Source organism: Erythrolamprus reginae, chromosome 2 (assembly GCF_031021105.1).
Source record: "Erythrolamprus reginae isolate rEryReg1 chromosome 2, rEryReg1.hap1, whole genome shotgun sequence".
Classification (NCBI taxonomy): domain Eukaryota; kingdom Metazoa; phylum Chordata; class Lepidosauria; order Squamata; family Dipsadidae; genus Erythrolamprus; species Erythrolamprus reginae.
Genome location: NC_091951.1, coordinates 342,561,419 through 342,581,379, shown reverse-complemented (window position 1 = coordinate 342,581,379; position 19,961 = coordinate 342,561,419). Strand labels below are relative to the sequence as shown.

The following is a 19,961-nucleotide window of genomic DNA, read 5'->3' as shown; positions in this document are numbered from 1 at the left end:
TCCTCCCTGCCACTCATGTCTTCTTGGTCAGAGGAGCCTTCATCAGCAGATTCCACCGGGGGCAAAACAGGCCTGCAGCATGTGGATGTCTCCCCCAATCCACAATCCTTGGGGCAGGAGCTAAGCCAGAGCTAACCACAACATTCATCCAATTTTCTTTTTTTTTCTTTTTAAATGTTATTGTTTTGTTTTACATGTTGGGTGTATATATGTATTTAAATAAAAATTATTTTTAATTTTTTTAAAAAAGAAGTTTCAAGGTCAATTGTGGTCGTAAGTCAAGGACTAATTGTAGAGGCTCTTAATCCTACGAACGCCTAAATCATACTTTAGGATTCAGAGATTATGGGTACTTAGAGTATCCCAAAAATTATAATACTATTACTATTCTCATGGTCTTGCTTTTTAAGACAGGAATGGATTTGCTGGATGAAAGCAGTTGGTGCAAGCATTAAGCAGCTTAAATCACTTAAATATTTTTCCCCTGTGGCAAACTGGTAATCTTAATAGGGTTATTTAAAAAATGATAACCTGAGTCTAATACAGGTTGGAATGTGACTAATTTTAAAAAAAATATTTCTCCTTGGATGGGTGAACAAACTTGGTTCCTTTCTCCCTCTGAAAATATTTATTTATTTATTTTATATATATTTGTCAAACGATTATAGGATGGTAATTTGTATAAACATAACATCAATCTTCCTTATCTTCTATTGCTTCAGATGATGACATTTTGGACCCATGCAAGCGCAGAATTATACGTAGAAGAGACCAAGTAAGAACATATTATAGGAAATAAGTGAGGCCACCTGTGTTTGGGTGGGGCTCCAGTAATTAGGGCTGCTGCTATAAATAAGCAGCATGTGGGGTTTGGCCATTGTGGAAGAATATCTGTTCACAGATTGTCAGGAATCTGGTGTGCTGGACTTTGTTGCTTTTTCACGCCTTTGAAACCAAAGCAGAGCAACATGTGTGTGTGTGTGTGTGTCTCACTTCGTTGGAAGAAGAAGGGGTGTGAAGTTTCTTCACAGCTGCTAGCTAAGTACTTAAAGACCAATTAAGGGAAACTGTACAGACTACCTGGTTGTTTTGGGAAGAGTGCTCTTTGCAATACAAAAAGAGTGCTTTGTTTATTTTGACTTTTGTGATAAAGGACATTGTTTTGAATTTTCAAACGTGTGTGTGTCTGAAATTTGTACCCTTGAATTTTCGGGAGGCTCCTATCAGAAAGCCCGGCAGAATATGATGGTGGTGCGTGCACTTCTGAATCGGTAACCAAGTTAAGTAGATTTCCAGCCCTGTAATAAATGAGCTCTTGCTTATTAAAATGGTTATCTTCCCATCACTTGTTCCTTGCCTTCTCTGTTTGCTACAGCAGTAAACTCACCAGGAATACCCCAATTACTTTCTTCCTGAATAAACCAGGGATAAAACCAATTTCGTTCTTGAATGTTTACATCAATTAGCAGGATGTAGCCTAGTGCAGGAAGGGAATAATTAAATTTTCAGACCGGAGCTGTGGCAGAGAGGAGTTCCTTAAAGAAGACAGCCTCCCTAGGAGTGATTCGTTTTCACAAGGTGATTTCTTAAGTGGAAGAAATACAATTTATTTGGGGTTCTTGAATGGAGGCCCCTGGCGTGCAAATCTTTTAACTTCTCTGGAGCAGATGGTGTCCTATGGCCAGGCAACAGCTTATCATTGGAGGCAGTGTTAGCAAAGAAACTCTGGGGATTGCATTCTTAAATTGCCGGTGTTTTTTTTCACCTCCCTAAGGCTCCTGTTTCACCAGGCAATTAGCAGCAGATTATAATTAATACTTTACCCTGAAAGCTTTACTTGCTAATTACAGGAGATACTGGCTTGTAGCTTCGGGACCGCCTTCTGCCGCACGAATCCCAGCGACCGATTAGGTCCCACAGAGTTGGCCTTCTCCGGGTCCCATCGACAAAGTAATGCTGTTTGGGGGGACCCAGGGGAAGAGCCTTCTCTGTGGTGGCCCCGACCCTCTGGAATCAACTCCCCCTGGAGATTAGGACTGCCTCCACCCTCCTTGCCTTTCGCAAACTCCTGAAAACTTACCTTTGTCACCAGGCATGGGGAAATTGATTCCCTTGGCTGCTCCATTTTATGTACGGTTTGTTTTTAATTAAAGGTTTTTAAACTGTTTTTGCTTTTATTTATTTATTTATTTTTATTTTTATTTTACTTACTTACTTACTTACTTACTTACTTACTTACTTACTTACTTACTTACTTACTTACTTATTTATTTATTGGATTTGTATGCCCCCCCTCTCCGGAGACTTGGGGCGGCTAACAGCAATAATAAAACAGCATATAATAATAATACAATACTACACTGGGTTTGTATATTGTATTACTGTTATGAGCCTCCCCGAGTCCTCGGAGAGGGGTGGCATACAAATCTAATAAATTATTATTAATTATTATTATTATTTAGTCCAAAGCAGTATTTCTTAACCGTGACCACTTTAAAGATGGGTGGACGTCAACTCCCAGAATCCACCAGCCAGCCAAGGTGTGAGAGCAGTGCAGTGATTGTTCTTCTTCCAGGACCGGTTACTACAACTTGTCGGAAGGAGATCTATCAATAGAAGAGAAAGTTTGTAACTCAAGAGTTGAATTATGGAGCCCTTGCCGCAGAGCTTGGTTGATTTGTGCAGACATTTCATTACCCAAGTAGAGTGATGCGGCAGCAATGATGGGCTGCAAAAATTTTACTGCCATACTGTGGGTGTGGCTTATTTTGTGGGTGTGGCTTGACAGTCATGTGACCAGGGGGGGTGGCTTAAAGGTGATGTGACTGAGTGGGAGTGGCTTACAGACCAAAATAAGTTTTCAAATTGGTGCTTGGACTCTTTCAGGCTATTATTTGAATAGTTACAAAAAGGACAAACAATAGACAGCATTCTTTGTTGAGGAGCATAGGAACATTTGAAGGCTTTGTACTGAACCCACAAGGTTCAGTAGGATAACAGATTAGGCAAGTAGCTCAATTTTCTTTAATTGCTATAAAAGTTAAGTTCTAAATAATGATTAAAATGATTAAAGCATTTACGGGTAAAAGCATACTATTTAATTATTTCCTACTTCAAAAGTAATTGAGGATCATACTAATGTGCTAGAGAAGGAAGGACAATAAAAAAAGATTAAGTATTCAATAAATAGTGCATAAACGTACTACTCCCACTACAGTCTTCGGAGAGGGGCGGCATACAAATCTAATAAATTATTATTATTATTATTATTATTATTATTATTATTATTATTATTATGTCAGTACAACACAGCAAACGAGATCATTATGCTGGATTTCGTATTTCATCACCAGTCGGGCGCTTCCCAAGCACCTAGGACTGTGTGATGTAGCAGGGAATTATGTTTGCCGATCCCAGTAAAGCGGCCTTTTGCAATTGACAGGTGGGGATTTTGTCAATTCCGATGGTTTTCAAATGTCCACTGAGATCCTTTGGCACTGCGCCCAGCGTGCCAAGTACCACTGGGACCACTTTCACTGGCTTATGCCAGAGTCGTTGCAGCTCGATTTTTAGATCTTCGTATTTCACTAATTTCTCTAGCTGCTTCTCCTCAATTCTGCTGTCTCCTGGGATTGCGATGTCGATGATCCATTATTATAATTATTATAATTATTATAATTATTATAATTATTATAATTATTATAATTATTATAATTATTATAATTATTATAATTATTATAATTATTATAATTATTATAATTATTATAATTATTATAATTATTATAATTATTATAATTATTATAATTATTATAATTATTATAATTATTATTATTATTATTATTATTATAATTATTATAATTATTATAATTATTATAATTATTATAATTATTATAATTATTATAATTATTATAATTATTATAATTATTATAATTATTATAATTAATTATTATAATTAATTATTATAATTAATTATTATAATTAATTATTATAATTAATTATTATAATTAATTATTATAATTAATTATTATAATTAATTATTATAATTAATTATTATTATTATTATTATTATTATAATAATAATAATAATTATTATTATTATAATAATTATTATTATTATTATAATTATTATTATTATCATTATTATTATTATTATTATTCCGTCCCCCATGGGGGCAGCAGTCCATTACTGGCCGTGTTTTGGCATGCGTGGAAGCAAAAAAAACCCTTGCCGAAACACGGGCGCATCTGAGGATCCGTGCGCGATTTTGCTGCCTCCCTAGGTGCAGCAGCAAAATCACGCTGTCCCCGCAAGAACTTACAAGCCGTGGCGGCGAGCACAATTTAGCGTTTTGGTTCGTAGCCCACCGCTGTTTAGTTGTTGGTTGGTTGGTTGATTGGTCTGTCTATCTATCTGTCTGTCTGTCTGTCTGTCTGTCTGTCTGTCTGTCTGTCTGTCTGTCTGTCTATCTATCTATCTATCTATCTATCTATCTATCTATCTATCTATCTATCTATTAGATTTGTATGCAGCCTCTCTCCGTAGACTCTGGGCGGCTCACAACAGTAATAGAAAAACAATGTACAATACAAATCTAATAATTAAAACTAAAAACCCGTAATTTAAAAAAAACATGCACACAACATACCATACATAAACAATATAGGCCTGGGGAAGTTATCTCAGTTTCCCCATACCTGACAGCAGAGGTGGGTTTTAAGGAGTTTACGAAAGGCAAGGAGGGTGGGGGCAGTTCTAATCTCAGGGGGGAGCTGGTTCCAGAGGGTCGGGGCCGCCACAGAGAAGACGCTTCCCCTGGGACCCGCCAACATACTGTACAGCCCTTGGGATCTCCTGGTGGTCTCTTAGCCAAGTGGAAAGCGGACTCTGAATCCAGATAAGGTCATCTTCTCGAGTATTTGCATTGGAAAAGCCCAGCTGTTGCACTTTAATCTCACGCAGCCTTCAGACTTATTTCAAAAGCCCTTCAGGTTCAATTATGTTTCTAGTAAGAGCCAGCTCTCTCCATGTGCAGGAGAGAGAGAGAGAAAGAAAGAAAGAAAGAAAGAGACAGAGTGAGTGAGAGAGAGAAACAATATATAATAAAGACAAAATATTAGTCATTAAAGAGAAATAAGAGTTATTATTCTGGCTTTGCCCCCAGATCTAATTTCCTTCAGCTTTTAGGAGGGAGGAAATAAACGATCTCTAGATTGTAACCATTAACAAAGCAGTGGTAATGTATTACACGCACGTTTATACCGAGTAGCTAGATTTAAACATGCAAGCGGTGCACTGAATTCTATGCTTGAGCTTTTCAAACACAGCCTGTTCGGCGGACCCACCGCTGAGCAGGGCGTTGTAGCAGGTGACCTCCAAGGCCTCTCCTCCATCTCGGTGACTCTGTGATCCTTCCAATTCAAAGGCAAAGAAAAGGGGCTTTGCAGCTGTCGGCAGCCCCTTAAAGCCACTTGATCTTTTACGGGAAGCACATGGGTTTTGATTTAAAGAGCTTGCACGCAGATGCGGAGTTGTGCAGCCTGGCCATGCTTTTTCTCCGCTTCTGAAAAGCGTTGTACCGCTTTAGGTGATTTTGTCCATAACCACCTGCTAATCCAAAACCCACTGGAGCTTCAATTATTGAATTAACTTCAACAGCATGAATTCATACCAGGCACTGGCCCAAACCTCTCTATTCGCTTGGCTTGATATTTCGCTTGCCTATTAACCCAGCCACAATGAAATAGGATTGGATTAATATGAAAGCTAGGGGAAGGTCTGGTAGGGAAGGTTTGCCTATTTGCCAATGACTCTAAAGTGTGCAATAGGGTTGATATTCCTGGAGGGGTCTGTAATATGGTAAATGATTTAGCTTTACTAGATAAATGGTCAAAACAATGGAAACTGCAGTTTAATGTTTCCAAATGTAAAATAATGCACTTGGGGAAAAGGAATCCTCAATCTGAGTATTGCATTGGCAGTTCTGTGTTAGCAAAAACTTCAGAAGAGAAGGATTTAGGGGTAGTGATTTCTGACAGTCTCAAAGTGGGTGAGCAGTGTGGTCGGGCGGCAGGAAAAGCAAGTAGGATGCTTGGCTGCATAGCTAGAGGTATAACAAGCAGGAAGAGGGAGATTGTGATCCCCTTATATAGAGCGCTGGTGAGACCACATTTGGAGTACTGTGTTCAGTTCTGGAGACCTCACCTACAAAAAGATATTGACAAAATTGAACAGATCCAAAGACGGGCTACAAGAATGATGGAAGGTCTTAAGCATAAAACGTATCAGGAAAGACTTAATGAACTCAATCTGTATAGTCTGGAGGACAGAAGGAAAAGGGGGGACATGATCGAAACATTTAAATATGTTAAAGGGTTAAATAAGGTTCAGGAGGGAAGTGTTTTTAATAGGAAAGTGAACACAAGAACAAGAGGACACAATCTGAAGTTAGTTGGGGGAATGATCAAAGGCAACATGAGAAAATATTATTTTACTGAAAAAGTAGTAGATCCTTGGAACAAACTTCCAGCAGACGTGTTTGGTAAATCCACAGTAACTGAATTTAAACATGCCTGGGATAAACACATATCCATTGTAAGATAAAATACAGGAAATAGTATAAGGGCAGACTAGATGGACCATGAGGTCTTTTTCTGCCGTCAGTCTTCTATGTTTCTAGAATTCAGGTAAGTCAGGGGTTATTTTGGCTAGAGTATTATTATTTAGAACTAAGTTTAGAACTAAGATGCCTTAAACAAGACCTAACTATTGCCCACAAGATCATATGCTGCAACGTCCTGCCTGTCAGCGACTACTTCAGCTTCAACCACAACAACACAAGAGCACATAAACAGATTTAAACTTAATATTAACCGCTCCAAACTTGACTGTAAAAAATATGACTTCAGTAACCGAGTTGTCGAAGCGTGGAACTCATTACCGGACTCCATAGTGTCATCCCCAACCCCCAACACTTTACCCTTAGATTATCTACGGTTGACCTATCCAGATTCCTAAGAGGTCAGTAAGGGGCGAGTACAAGTGCACTAGAGTGCCTTCCGTCCCCTGTCCTATTGCTCTCCTATATCTCCTATACCTTTCTTCTATTCCTATATCTCTTCTTCCATTCTTTCATTGATATGTTCTATTACTATATCTTCTCTTCTATTCTTTCATATATATATTTTACTATGAGTATCTCCTCTATAACCTTCATCATATATTTTACTATGTGTATATAGATATATATCCACTAAAACCCTCCTTGTGTATTGGACAAAATAAATAAATAAAATAAATAAATTTTATTATTATTTATTAGATTTATATGCCGCCCATCTCCATAGATTCGGGGCAGCTCACAACAATAATGAAACAATATACAACAAATGTAATATTTAAAAGTAACTAAAAACCCCTTATTTAAAAAGCAAAACATACACACACACAAACATACCATGCATAAACTATATAGGCCTAGGGGAGATGTTTCAATTCCCCCATGCCTGACGACAGAGGTGGGTTTTAAGGAGTTTACAAAAGGCAAGGAGGGTGAGGGCAATCCTAATCTCCGGGGTGAGCTGGTTCCAGAGGGTTGGGGCCGCCACAGAGAAGGCTCTTCCCCTGGGTCCTTCCAGACGTCATTGTTTAGTCGAAAGGACCCGGAGAAGGCCAACTCTGTGGGACCTAATCGGTCGCTGGGATTCATGCGGCAAAAGGCGGTCCCGGAGATATTCTGGCCCGATGCCATGAAGGGCTTTATAGGTCATAACCAACACTAATTGTGTCCGGAAACTGATTGGCAATCAATGCAGACTGCGGAGTGTTGGTGTAACATGGGCAAACCTAGGGAAGCCCATGCTTGCTCTCGCAGCTGCATTCTGCACGATCTGAAGTTTCCGAACACTTTTCAAAGGTAGCCCCATGTAGAGAGCATTACAGTAGTCGAACCTCGAGGTGATGAGGGCATGAGTGACTGTGAGTATGGTACAAATTCATGCCATTGAGTTAATTCACAAATTAATTTGGCTGTAATGAAATAACATACTCAAGCTAGATAGATCAACAGAATTGGAAGCAGATTTTAGGCTTGTATTGAGGTTCTGGTTTCTATTTGGGAATAAAAAACAGAAGAAGAAGAAGGAGAAGAAGAAGGAGAAGGAGAAGGAGAAGGAAAAGAAGAAGAAGAGAAAGAGGAAGAAGAAGAAGAAGAAGGAAGAAGAAGGAAGAAGAAGAAAGAAGAAGAAGAAGAAGAAGAAGGAAGAAGAAGAAAAAGAAGAAGAAGGAAGAAGAAGAAGAAGGAAGAAGAAGAAGAAGGAAGAAGAAGAAGAAGGAAGAAGAAGAAGAAGAAGGAAGAAGAAGAAGGAAGAAGAAGAAGGAAGAAGAAGAAGAAGAAGAAGGAAGAAGGAAGAAGAAAGAAGAAGAAGAAGAAGAAGGAAGAAGAAGAAGAAGAAGGAAGAAGGAAGAAGAAGAAGAAGAAGAAGAAGGAAGAAGAAGAAGGAAGAAGAAGAAGGAAGAAGAAGAAGGAAGAAGAAGAAGGAAGAAGAAGAAGAAGAAGAAGAAGAAGAAGGAAGAAGAAGGAAGAAGAAGAAGAAGAAGAAGAAGAAGAAGAAGAAGAAGAAGAAGAAGAAGAAGAAGAAGACAGAGAATGAGGTGGATGGCTGGAGTCCATGAAGTAGCTTAAAATGACTCCAGAGGATGGTAGAAAACAAGAAGGCCTGGAGGAACATTGTCCACAGAGTTGCAATGGGTCGAACATGGCTTTGCAACTAATAACAACAAAGCCATATTTCTCTGGAAATTTTACATGTAATTTTCCACTTTTAAAGGGGTTTGTACTACTTTACAAAGCAGATACTTTTTCACATGTATCAAATAGTTTAATGTACAGTATGTACGTGTGTATGTGTGTATACACACATACACATAATGACAAAAGTCTCCTGTTTATTTTCCCCATGTCAGGTTCCAGAAGTTGTTATGTACTGTACTAGAAAAATAGTCTTCTGAGATTAGGAGCCTGGTACATGAAAAACCAGGTAATGAAACGGGGATGCTGTTTGCAATTTAATGGTCCATTTTTGCATATCATTAAACCGAGACATAGGTACATCAGGGGGTGGGTTCCAGTTGAATTTTGCTACTGGTGCACATCCTTTTGTCATCTGTACTGTTCTCATTCACCCTGACATGACGGGAAACCAGCACAGAAATAGACCGTCTCATTATCTTCGCCTTCTCTTGTTCGGTCTCGCCTACAAACCTCTCAAATATTCATTAAGGCTCCTGTAATGCTATCCTGTTTAATTGGGACCTGGGGGGAAACTACAGCCATTCTACCACAAGTAAGGTTGTACTTTGTTTTCAGTGAGTGAATAAAGCTGTTGATCACAAGAGCACATAACAGATTCAAGCTCAATATTAACCGCTCCAAACATGACTGTAAAAAATACGACTTTAGTAATTACCGGACTCCATAGTATCATCCACTAACCCCCCAACATTTTACCCTTAGACTGTCCGCGGTTGACCTCTCCAGATTCCTAAGAGGTCAGTAAAGGGCGTACATAAGCGCACTAGAGTGCCTTCCGATCCCTGTCCTATTGTATTGTAATCATAGGTTTATAGGCACTGAAATTTAGGAATAAAATATTACTGGAGAGTGATATTTTAGCCTAATTGGGTGCTGAATAAAACCTTATTCTTCCTCTATAAAAAGCAGCAAAATCCAGGCTGAATAAGCAAGTTGCAGGATCCATGACCATGTGGAAATACAACATGAAGAAAACCTATAGCTAACTTCCACATAAGGAAATATATGCCTTACTCTCAAACACACAATCCAGGAAAAGGCAAAGAATGGAGCTTCCGTTAATTACCTATAGGGAAGCCACAAGGGAAGCCTTATATGGTGCATGAGTGTATGGTAGTTGGAGGATGGCTTAATGTATGTGGCGTTCGCGAATTGGTTATTCTGTACCACATGTCAGGAAAAGTGAAATACAATAAAAGGAGCGATCTTGATTTAACAGAGGTCTTCTCATTGAGAGAAAATTCTCTACGTTGCTTCATTTTGATGTGGCAATCATGGCATACTGTGCCTACCTAGAGGTCGACCCACTGGGGGAGGGCTGCATGCCTTCACTATTGTGTCTCCTATATCCCATATATCTTCTCTTCTATCCCTATATCTTTCTTCTATTCTCTCATTGATTTATTTTATCCTATGCTCTCTCTAATTCTATTTCCTCGAAGGTGTCCTCTATTACCTTCATTGTGTATTATTGTGTATTGGACAAAATAAATAAATAAATAAAATAAAATAAATCTTAAAGAGAGAGAAAACTCAGCCATTTCTATTTGGCATCGTTTTCCTCCAGAGCTGGTATTTTTTATTTTTTTTGCTTTTACTGTATGTCTTAAACTGCTGGAGCAGAAGGAAGAAAGCAGAACGTTTTCACAGATAGGAAATAATAGCATCTCTATATCACTTTACTGCCCTTATTAGCAGTATTTCAAAATACGATTAAAGTCATAGATAGGCCGTTTGGATTAGAAGTTCATAAACCGAGTCTCATTTTTATGTTTTCTCACTGCGAACTAATGCAGGCTGGGGAATATCAAGCAGGAAATAGTGCAATTCGATATTATTTTATTGCTTTGATCTTGCCACAAAGGGTTGCCTTCTTCCCATCTCAGATTTGCCACATTTTAATACTTGCAGTATTTTATTTTATTTATTTTATTTATTTATTTTATTTATTTATTTTGTCCAATACACAATGAGGGTTTTAGTGGGTGTGTATATATATATATATATATACACACACACACACACACACACACACACACACACACACACACACAGTAAAATACATGATGAAGGTTATAGAGGAGATACTCATAGTAAAATATATCTAAGAAAGAATAGAAGAGAAGATATAGGAATAGAACATATCAATGAAAGAATAGAAGAAGAGATATAGGAATAGAAGAAAGGTATAGGAGATATAGGAGAGCAATAGGACAGGGGACGGAAGGCACTGTAGTGCAATTGTACTTGCCCTTTACTGACCTCTTAGGAATCTGGATAGGTCAACCGTAGATAATCTAAGGGTAAATTGTTGGGGGTTTGGGGATGACACTATGGAGTCCGGTAATGAGTTCCATGCTTCGACAACTCAGTTACTGAAGTCATATTTTTTACAGTCAAGTTTGGAGCGGTTAATATTAAGTTTAAATCTGTTATGTGCTCTTGTGTTGTTGTGGCTGAAGCTGAAGTAGTCACCGACAGGCAGGACATTGCAGCATATGATCTTGTGGGCAATACTTAGATCTTGTTTAAGGCGTCTTAGTTCTAGGCTTTCTAGGCCCAGGATTGAAAGTCTAGTCTCGTAGGGTATTCTGTTTCGAGTGGAGGAGTGAAGGGCTCTTCTGGTGAAGTATCTTTGGACATTTTCAAGGGTGTTGATGTCTGAGATGCCATATGGGTTCCAAACAGATGAGCTGTATTCGAGGATGGGTCTGGCAAAAGTTTTGTAAGCTCTGGTAAGCAGTGTGAGATTGCCAGAGCAGAAACTACGTAGGATTAGGTTGAGCTTACTGAGTTTACCAAAGCACCTATAGTTCAGACAAGGAATAATGGATGGAAACTGATCAAGGAGAGATTCCACCTGGAAATAAGGAGGAACCTTTCTGACAGTGAGAATAACCGAATGATGGAACGGAAGTTTCCTTTCCGAAGTTGCGGGAGCTTCATCCCTCGAAGCTTCCAAGAAAAGGGTGGACGGCCATCTGTCACATGATGTTTGTCCATCGTGTTTAAAGAGAACCTTGACATCTAAAGGGTTGTGGACAGTGAAGGGCTACCAAAATGTTTACTACCACACTGCGGGTGTGGCTTATGTAGGACACCCTGCATTTTCTTTCAACACTTTTCACTGGCAAATTGGGTGTTCTGGGGTGGAGCTCCATTTTCGCTACCCCTCTGCGTTTCCCCCTGTCCAGGCAGTAGCCCACCCCTGGTTGTGGACATCTAATAGGTTATGATATTATGATTATGATTGTTATATTATTATTGTTGTTATTGTTATTGTTATTGTTATTGTTGAAACATAGAAACATAGAAGATTGACGGCAGAAAAAGACCTCATGGTCCATCTAGTCTGCCCTTATACTATTTCCTGTATTTTATCTTAGGATGGATATATGTTTATCCCAGGCATGTTTAAATTCAGTGACTGTGGATTTACCAACCACATCTGCTGGAAGTTTGTTCCAAGGATCTACTACTCTTTCAGTAAAATAATATTTTCTCATTTTGCTTCTGATCTTTTCCCCAACTAACCTCAGATTGTGTCCCCTTGTTCTTGTGTTCACTTTCCTATTAAAAACACTTCCCTCCTGAACCTTATTTAACCCTTTAACATATTTAAATGTTTCGATCATGTCTCCCCTTTCTCTTCTATCCTCCAGATCAGTGTTTCCCAACCTTGGCAACTTGAAGATATTTGGACTTCAACTCCCAGAATTCCCCAACCAGTTGCCAAGGTTGGGAAGCACTGCTCCAGACTATACAGATTGAGTTCATGAAGTCTTTCCTGATAAGTTTTATGCTTAAGACCTTCCACCATTTTTGTAGCCAGTCTTTGGACCCGTTCAATTGTATCCATATCTTTTTGTATTTGAGGTCTCCAGAACTGGACACAGTATTCTAAATGGGGTCTCACCAGCGCTCTATACAGCGGGATCACAATCTTCCTCTTCCTTCTTGTTATACCTCTAGTTATGCAGCCAAGCATTCTACTTGCTTTCCCTACTGCCTGACTACACTGTTCACCCCATTTGGAGACTGTCAGAAATCACTACCCCTAAATCCTTCCCTTCTGTAGTTTTTGCTAACACAGAACTGCCAATGCAATACTCCGATTGAGGATTCCTTTCCCCAAGTGCATTATTTTACATTTGGAAACATTAAACTGTAGTTTCCATTGCTTTAACCACTTATCTAGTAAAGTTATTTACTAGCTAAGTATAACATGTTTAAATGTTTAAACATATATTATTATTATTATTATTATTATTATTATTATTATTATTATTATTATTATTATTATTTCAACAATACGACACAGCAAACAAGATCACTATGCTGGATTTAATATTTCATCACCAGTCGGGCGCTTCCCAAGCACCTAGGACTGTGTGATGTTGCGGCAAATTATGTTTGCCAATCCCAGTAAAACGACCTTTTGCAATTGACAGACGGAGATTTTGTCAATTCCGATGGTTTTCAAATGTCCGCTGAGATCCTTTGGCACCTGTGCCCAGCGTGCCAAGGACCACTGGGACCACTTTCACTGGCTTATGCCAGAGTCGTTGCAGCTCGATTTTTAGAGCTTCGTATTTCGCATTTCTTCGTATCTTCGTATTTCAATTATTATTATTATTATTATTATTATTATTATTATTATTATTGTTGTTGTTGTTGTTGTTGTTGTTGTTGTTTTGTTGTTTTGATTACTATTATTATTGTTGTTATTATTACTATTACTATTATTACTATTATTATTATTATTATTATTATTATTATTATTATTATTTAGATTTATATGCCGCCCCTCTCTGAGGAATGGGGCGTTTTACAGCATGTAAAAAACCACTACAAACGAAACCTGAAATCCAATATTAAACTAAAACTAACAATCTCAAACCCCAATTTATTTTTTTTTAAAAACCAGTCCTTTCTAACAGACCAAACATACATCATAGGGTCTCCTGCTTGGGTATGGGTTTGTGTTGGACCAGATGACCTCCAAGATCCCTTCCAACGCCGTTATTCCATCCCATTCCACTCCAGGCCCTTCCCTTCTGCCCCCCCACCCACACGCCCCCCGCCCGGTTGCAACCAGCCCGAGCTGACAGCAGGTGGCTGGCCCGATGATTGACAGGCCTCCCATGACGTCATGCAGGTGGGCCGGCCACCGGGAGGCTGTGCTGTTGCTCGGTGCTGCTGCTGCGGTTTTGCACTGGTAGAGTCGGCAGCGGCGGGTCCCGATGCGGGGAGGGCTGCTGGGGGCTCCCCGGGAAACCCCCCCGCCCCGCCCCGCGCGGCTCTCTCGCTCTCGCTCTCTTGCATGCGGGGCGAGGAAGCAGCAGCGCTTAGTGGTCAGATGCCCACTTGAAGGTTTCCGCCCCAGCATCTTCGGTTCAGGAGGGCCGGCAGGGCAGGACCGGAGGAGGCGAGGAGCAAGGCTGGGTCCCTGGGCGGTGAGTGCTTTCTCTTGCTTTACTCACCCGAGGAGTTGCAAGGCATCCCCGGGCATCGAAACCCGAGTCCCACGCTGGACACGCGAGAAGGAGGATGCGTGGGAGCTCTGGGTGTCCGATCCGATGCTGGTTTGTTCCGATTTACTCCCCCTCTCCCCGCGTTCAGACGTGTCCAGAATGAATGACCTGGGAAACCAAAGCCTATATAATCTCCCCTTTTGTTAAACCAGAGCTTAACAAAACCACATATATATATTTTTTTTAAAAAATTAAGTTACCCCTCTCCCCCAAAATTCACGCCCCACTAAACTTGGCTTGCAAGGCTGCTGGTTTGTGTGAATGAAGCCGAAATGGGGAACCCGGTAGATGGTGGCTTATTCAAACAGAGCTCAAGCTCCGTTCCCCTTTTGGGGTTTTTGCCTTGCATTGTGTTACGGTTGGCGCTGCAGCATCATTTAGTGTGAGGTTGGGTTTCACTCGTATTGCATTGTCTTTTGTTTTTTTATTAATGATATGGATGGTTTTTCTTTTTAATTTTTAAAGACTGTTTTTTAATGTATTAATCGGATGGCTATTATTGATTCTTGTTCTTTGTACATGTTGTGAGCCGCCCCGAGTCCTCGGAGAGGGGCGGCATACCAATTCAATAAAATAAAATAAATAAATATTTCCCTGGAGGAATTGGAAGGCAGAGCCTGGGTTTTGCAAGCATCCAAGAAATATAAATAAGTCTCTCCCCATGACCAAGGCTCTGGAAAGCCCAGAAGCGGAGTTGAAGCCCTCGGCCATCCCCACGACAAAGGGCAGAGCCGTGGCACCTGAGCCCAGTGTCCAGGAGCGACCCAATCCCGACCCGATGCTAGTTTATTTCGATTTATTCCCCCTCTCCCCATGTTCAGACGTGCCTAGAATGAATGACCCTGGGAACCACAGCCTATAACCTCTCCCCACCTCCTTTGTTTATAAACCTAGATTTTATTTTTTTAAAAATAAATTAAGTCACCCTCCCAAAATTCATGCCCCACTAAACCTGGCTTGTGAAGCTGCCGATTTGTGTGAATGAAGCTGAGATGGGGAACCTGGTGGATGGTGGCTTATTCAACCTATAATTTCCCCACCACCCCTTTTGTTAAGACAGGGTGGGCATAAACCCAGATTTTAAAAAAATTAAGTCAACCCCCCCTAAAAAAAACCCACTCATGCCCCACTAAATTTGGCTTGCGAGGCTTCTGGTTTGTGTGAATGAAGCTGAGATGGGGAACCCGGTGGATGGTGGCTTATTCAAACAGAGCAACCTTGCTTGAGCAAAAAAGAGACCCACGTTCCCCCTTTGACATTCTACAGTGTGTTTTTGCCTTGCATTGTGTTATTGTTGGCGCCGCAGCGGTTGTGTCGGTTGGCGCCGCAGCGGTTAGTGTCGGTTGGGTTTCACTCGTTGTATTGTATTGTGTTTTCTTTTCAATTTTTTTAAAATTATTTTTTATGAAAAGACAAAATGAAACACAAACAGGCACAAAATAAGGGGCGTGCGTAAGTGCACCAGTGTGCCTCCTGTCCCCTGTCCTAATGTTTCTTTTACTTTTTTAGTCTATGAATATTATTCTATCTAATGTTTCTTCTTATTTTTTTCTTGTTACTAGTATCATGTATATGAATATTATATCTAATGTCTAAATATCTTATTTTTTTCTTGTTACTAGTATCATGTATATGAATATTATTATATCTAATGTCTAAATATCTTATTTTTTTCTTGTTCATTGATTTTATTTATTTATTTATTCAATTTTTATGCCGCCCTTCTCCTTAGACTCAGGGCGACTTACAACATGTTCCGTAGCAATTAGCACTTTTTAACAGCCAGCCTATTGCCCCCACAATCCGGGTCCTCATTTTACCCACCTCGGAAGGATGGAAGGCTGAGTCAATCTTGAGCCGGTGATGAGATTTGAACCGCTGACCTACAGGTCTACAGTCAGCTTCAGTGGCCTGCAGTATAGCACTCTACCTGCTGCGCCACCCCGGTTCATGTATATGAATCATGTATATGAATATTATTATATCTTTACATACCTCTAATATGTACTTGACAAAACAAACAAACAAATAGTAAATAAGACATATATAAGGTCTTTTGCTGCCCCACTCTTATCAGAAGTTTCTGGAGTAGAAATATACGTATATTTTCGTGCAAAGATACATATTCTTGTATTCCTTACTAATATTTTCTCTTAATTCTTAATACTTAACCTTCTGATATAGTTTACTATTAACTGTTTACACATTTGTAACTATATGTTTACACATTAATGACTTAATTATTTATTCCTTAATCTTATCTAGCCAATCATATATCTTATCCCAGACTTTATACTATTCTGATTCTTCTTGTCCCTTTAACCTTCCCATATTGTCTTTCTTGTTGTTGTCAGTCACCCTGAGTCGGCAGAGAAGGGTGGCGTAGAAATATGACTGAATAAATAAAATAAAAATAAATCTAATTTTGCCCTGGTTTGGGAATTTGGCAAGTGCGACTGGTGGGTGAGCTGAGGCACCGGGATCAGCTGGTGGGAAAGAGCCCAGAGATGATGGGAGTGGATCTAAGATCTAAAACAGAATGTTACTTTTGTCTGATTGCACCCCCTCTTTCCCTAAATTTTTATTAATATTGATTGTTTCTTCATTTCTTTTTTTAAAAATGTCTTTATTCATTATTTACATTAAAAAAAGAAACAATACAACATTTACAGAAGAAAAAGGAAATTACAAAAGAAAAGAAACATACATATACTCAAGACAAAATAAAGCATTATCCTTTATACGTAGGGTGTTTTTGGTATCAGAACTTAGTAATTGCAGCTGCTGGATTGCAGGATAATTGGTTTTTGCAGCTTATTCATTTATAACAATGTTTTTCCTTATTTATTAATACATATAGATCTCCTTAGTTTATTAATGTCCATGTTAATGTTTCTTCATTTCTTATTTGACCCCATGGCAATCATTAAGTGTTGTACCTCATGATTCTTGACAAATGTATATTTTCTTTTATTTACACTGAGAGCATCTGCACCAAAGACAAATTCCTTGTGTGTCCAATTACACTTTGCCAATAAAGAATCCTATCCTATCCTATCCTATCCTAATTCTCCTTTAATATTATTAATAATGATCATTAATCATTATCAAGGGGGGATAATAATCATTATCAAGGGGGGAAAGTTCAAATGCAACATGAGAAAATATTATTTTACTAAAAGAGTAGTAGATGCTTGGAACAAACTTCCAGCAGACGTGGTTGGTAAATCCACAGTAACTGAATTTAAACATGCCTGGGATAAACATATATCCATCCTAAGATAAAGTATAGGAAATAGTATAAGGGCAGACTAGATGGACCATGAGGTCCTTTTCTGCCTTCAATCTTCTATGTTTCTATGGTGATGATGTTGCTCCTAACCTCAATTAAAGCTCTTCTAGAATCTTTTGAGTGATGTGCAAGGTTGACAAGGGTTAAAGAGGCATCAGCTTAAATTAAAGAAAAAAGAGGAATACAGTATTCATTTTTATTTGCATCTTACTTGTACTGTTTTTATCAATAATTCAAGGCAGTGAATATACCTCCTTCCTATTTTACCCCACAGCAACAACCCTGTGTGAGTGTCCCAAAATCACCCACCTGACTGTTGTAATCTAAGACAAGTCTAGAATTCCCAGTTTCTACTTTTCTACTCTGGAGCCTTAATGAATAGACCAGGTATTAGAAAATAATGTCCGTTTTATTGCCAAAAAAAAAAAAAAATGCAAGGAGCTACCTATGTGTATTTCTAGAACTTATCTCAGCTTGGAAGCTTTATCTTAAGGATGCCAATGTAAAGAACGAGAAATTCCATCTGTGTGTAAAGAAGGGTATGAAATTAATAAATCAAATGTCTATGGAGATTCTCAGTCATCCAGGTAATGGTTGTCCCAAAAGTGCTTTTTTTTTTTCAAGAGGCAACTGGACTTTGTGGTTTTCTTTGAAGACGTTTCGCTTCTCATCTAAGAAGCTTCTTCAGCTCTTCTTGGATGAGAAGCAAAATGTTTTCAAAAAAACCACCAGAAAGTCCAGTTGCATCTTGAAAAAGCACCATTGGGATAATAAATCAAATGCAAAAAAATTGTCAATTACTGTATTTTCAGAGTATACTGTAAAGCGCCTCTTTTTCCTCCCTAAAAGAGGCTAATAATTTGGGTGCGTCTTATACTCTGAATGTAGCTTCTTTTTCAGCCGTAACTAGCTGCTTACGATCTTCCCAGCTCTTACCTTGCAGGCTTTTTCATTGTTTCTCTCTGCAAAGAATGTTTTCCAAGCCCTAAGTCTTTTCAGGGTTTTTTCCATTGCTCTACTTGCTCCAAATGTTTCTTTCCAGGTGCTAATGATGTTCCCAGCTCTTTCTGGCTTCTTTCCCAATTTCTGGTGGGCCCAGTAGAGTCGTGTTTCACCCCCCACCCCCCTAGGCTCCAAAGGCTTCCCTGGAACCGGGGGAGGGTAAAAACGCCCTCTCCCACCCCCCCTGGAGGCTCTCTGGAAGCCAAAAATGCCCTTCCAGAGCCTCAGTGCGAGCCCAAAATCAGCTGGCCGGCACACACCACCGCTGAGCTAGGGCAACAGCAAATATGACTCTGCGTGCCACCTGTGGCACCCATGCCATAGGTTCACCATCACTGCCCTAAGCCCTGCCAGATGTTATAGTCTGGCCGATGGGACCTGGAGAAGGCCGACTGTGGGACCTAACCGGCTGCTAGGGTGCAGGTTAGATCCCACAATTTGAATATTGCACAACTTCACAGAGGAAAGGTCAGTTGAGGCCATCTTAGATCATGAGAACATCTGTGCAGCTGTCACATTAAGAGGCAGCCATTGTCTTCCTATCTTCCTTGCAATAGTTCTCCAGAGCTACTTTTCTGGCAGCTGTCAGATTCAGAGAGACTCAGGTGAGTCTTTGCTCTTCATAAAGGGATCTTTCATTTTTCTCCCCACCAAATTTTCCACGGAATTATCTTGGGTTTATAATATTATCTCTTGCATTTCTTTCCAAGCTGCCGCCCACATAATTATGACCTGCTCATATTTCCCTTGCAACATATTTGTTTTCGTTGGCTATTCCTTTTTTAATTTGCTTTTTGTTTGATATCCCTTTTTTAATTTGCTTTTCATTTGATATCCCTTTTTTAATTTGCTTGTCGTGTGATGTGCCTTTTTAATTTGCTTTTTGTTTGATAGCCTTTTTAAAATTCAGTTGCTATCTCTCCAAACATTTAGAAGTTTGGAGCCAGTCTTTGCCAAATGCTGCATTTCTTGTGTGAGTGTGAATGAGCAGGGCTGTATGGCTTTAAATTTGGGGGTTTTAGATTGTTTTAACATTGGCCTTCCGAACTGGTCTTTATGTTTTTATACAATATAAGCTGCCCTGAGTCCTTGGAGAAGATACATGGATGGATGGATGGATGGTTAACCAGATAGATAGATGGATGGATGGATGGATAGATAGATAGATAGATAAATAGATGGATCGATCGATAGATAGATAGATGGATAGACGGATAGATAGATAGATAGATAGATAGATAGATAGATAGATAGATAGATAGATGGATGGATGGATGGACTTTTTCATACTTTTTTGCGACTAGGAATGGTCATTAAACAACT

General features: G+C 39.4%; 1 protein-coding gene across 1 annotated transcript in view; it reads left to right on the top strand.

Moving 5' to 3' along the window:
• The first annotated feature begins 14,027 nt into the window (after positions 1-14,027).
• The window catches only part of MAPK4 (mitogen-activated protein kinase 4), a 109,415-nt gene continuing 103,481 nt past the window's right edge, over positions 14,028-19,961 (top strand). Inside the window, 1 exon segment of the mRNA XM_070743564.1 lies at positions 14,028-14,266. The gene's annotated coding sequence lies outside the window, so the exon portion shown is untranslated.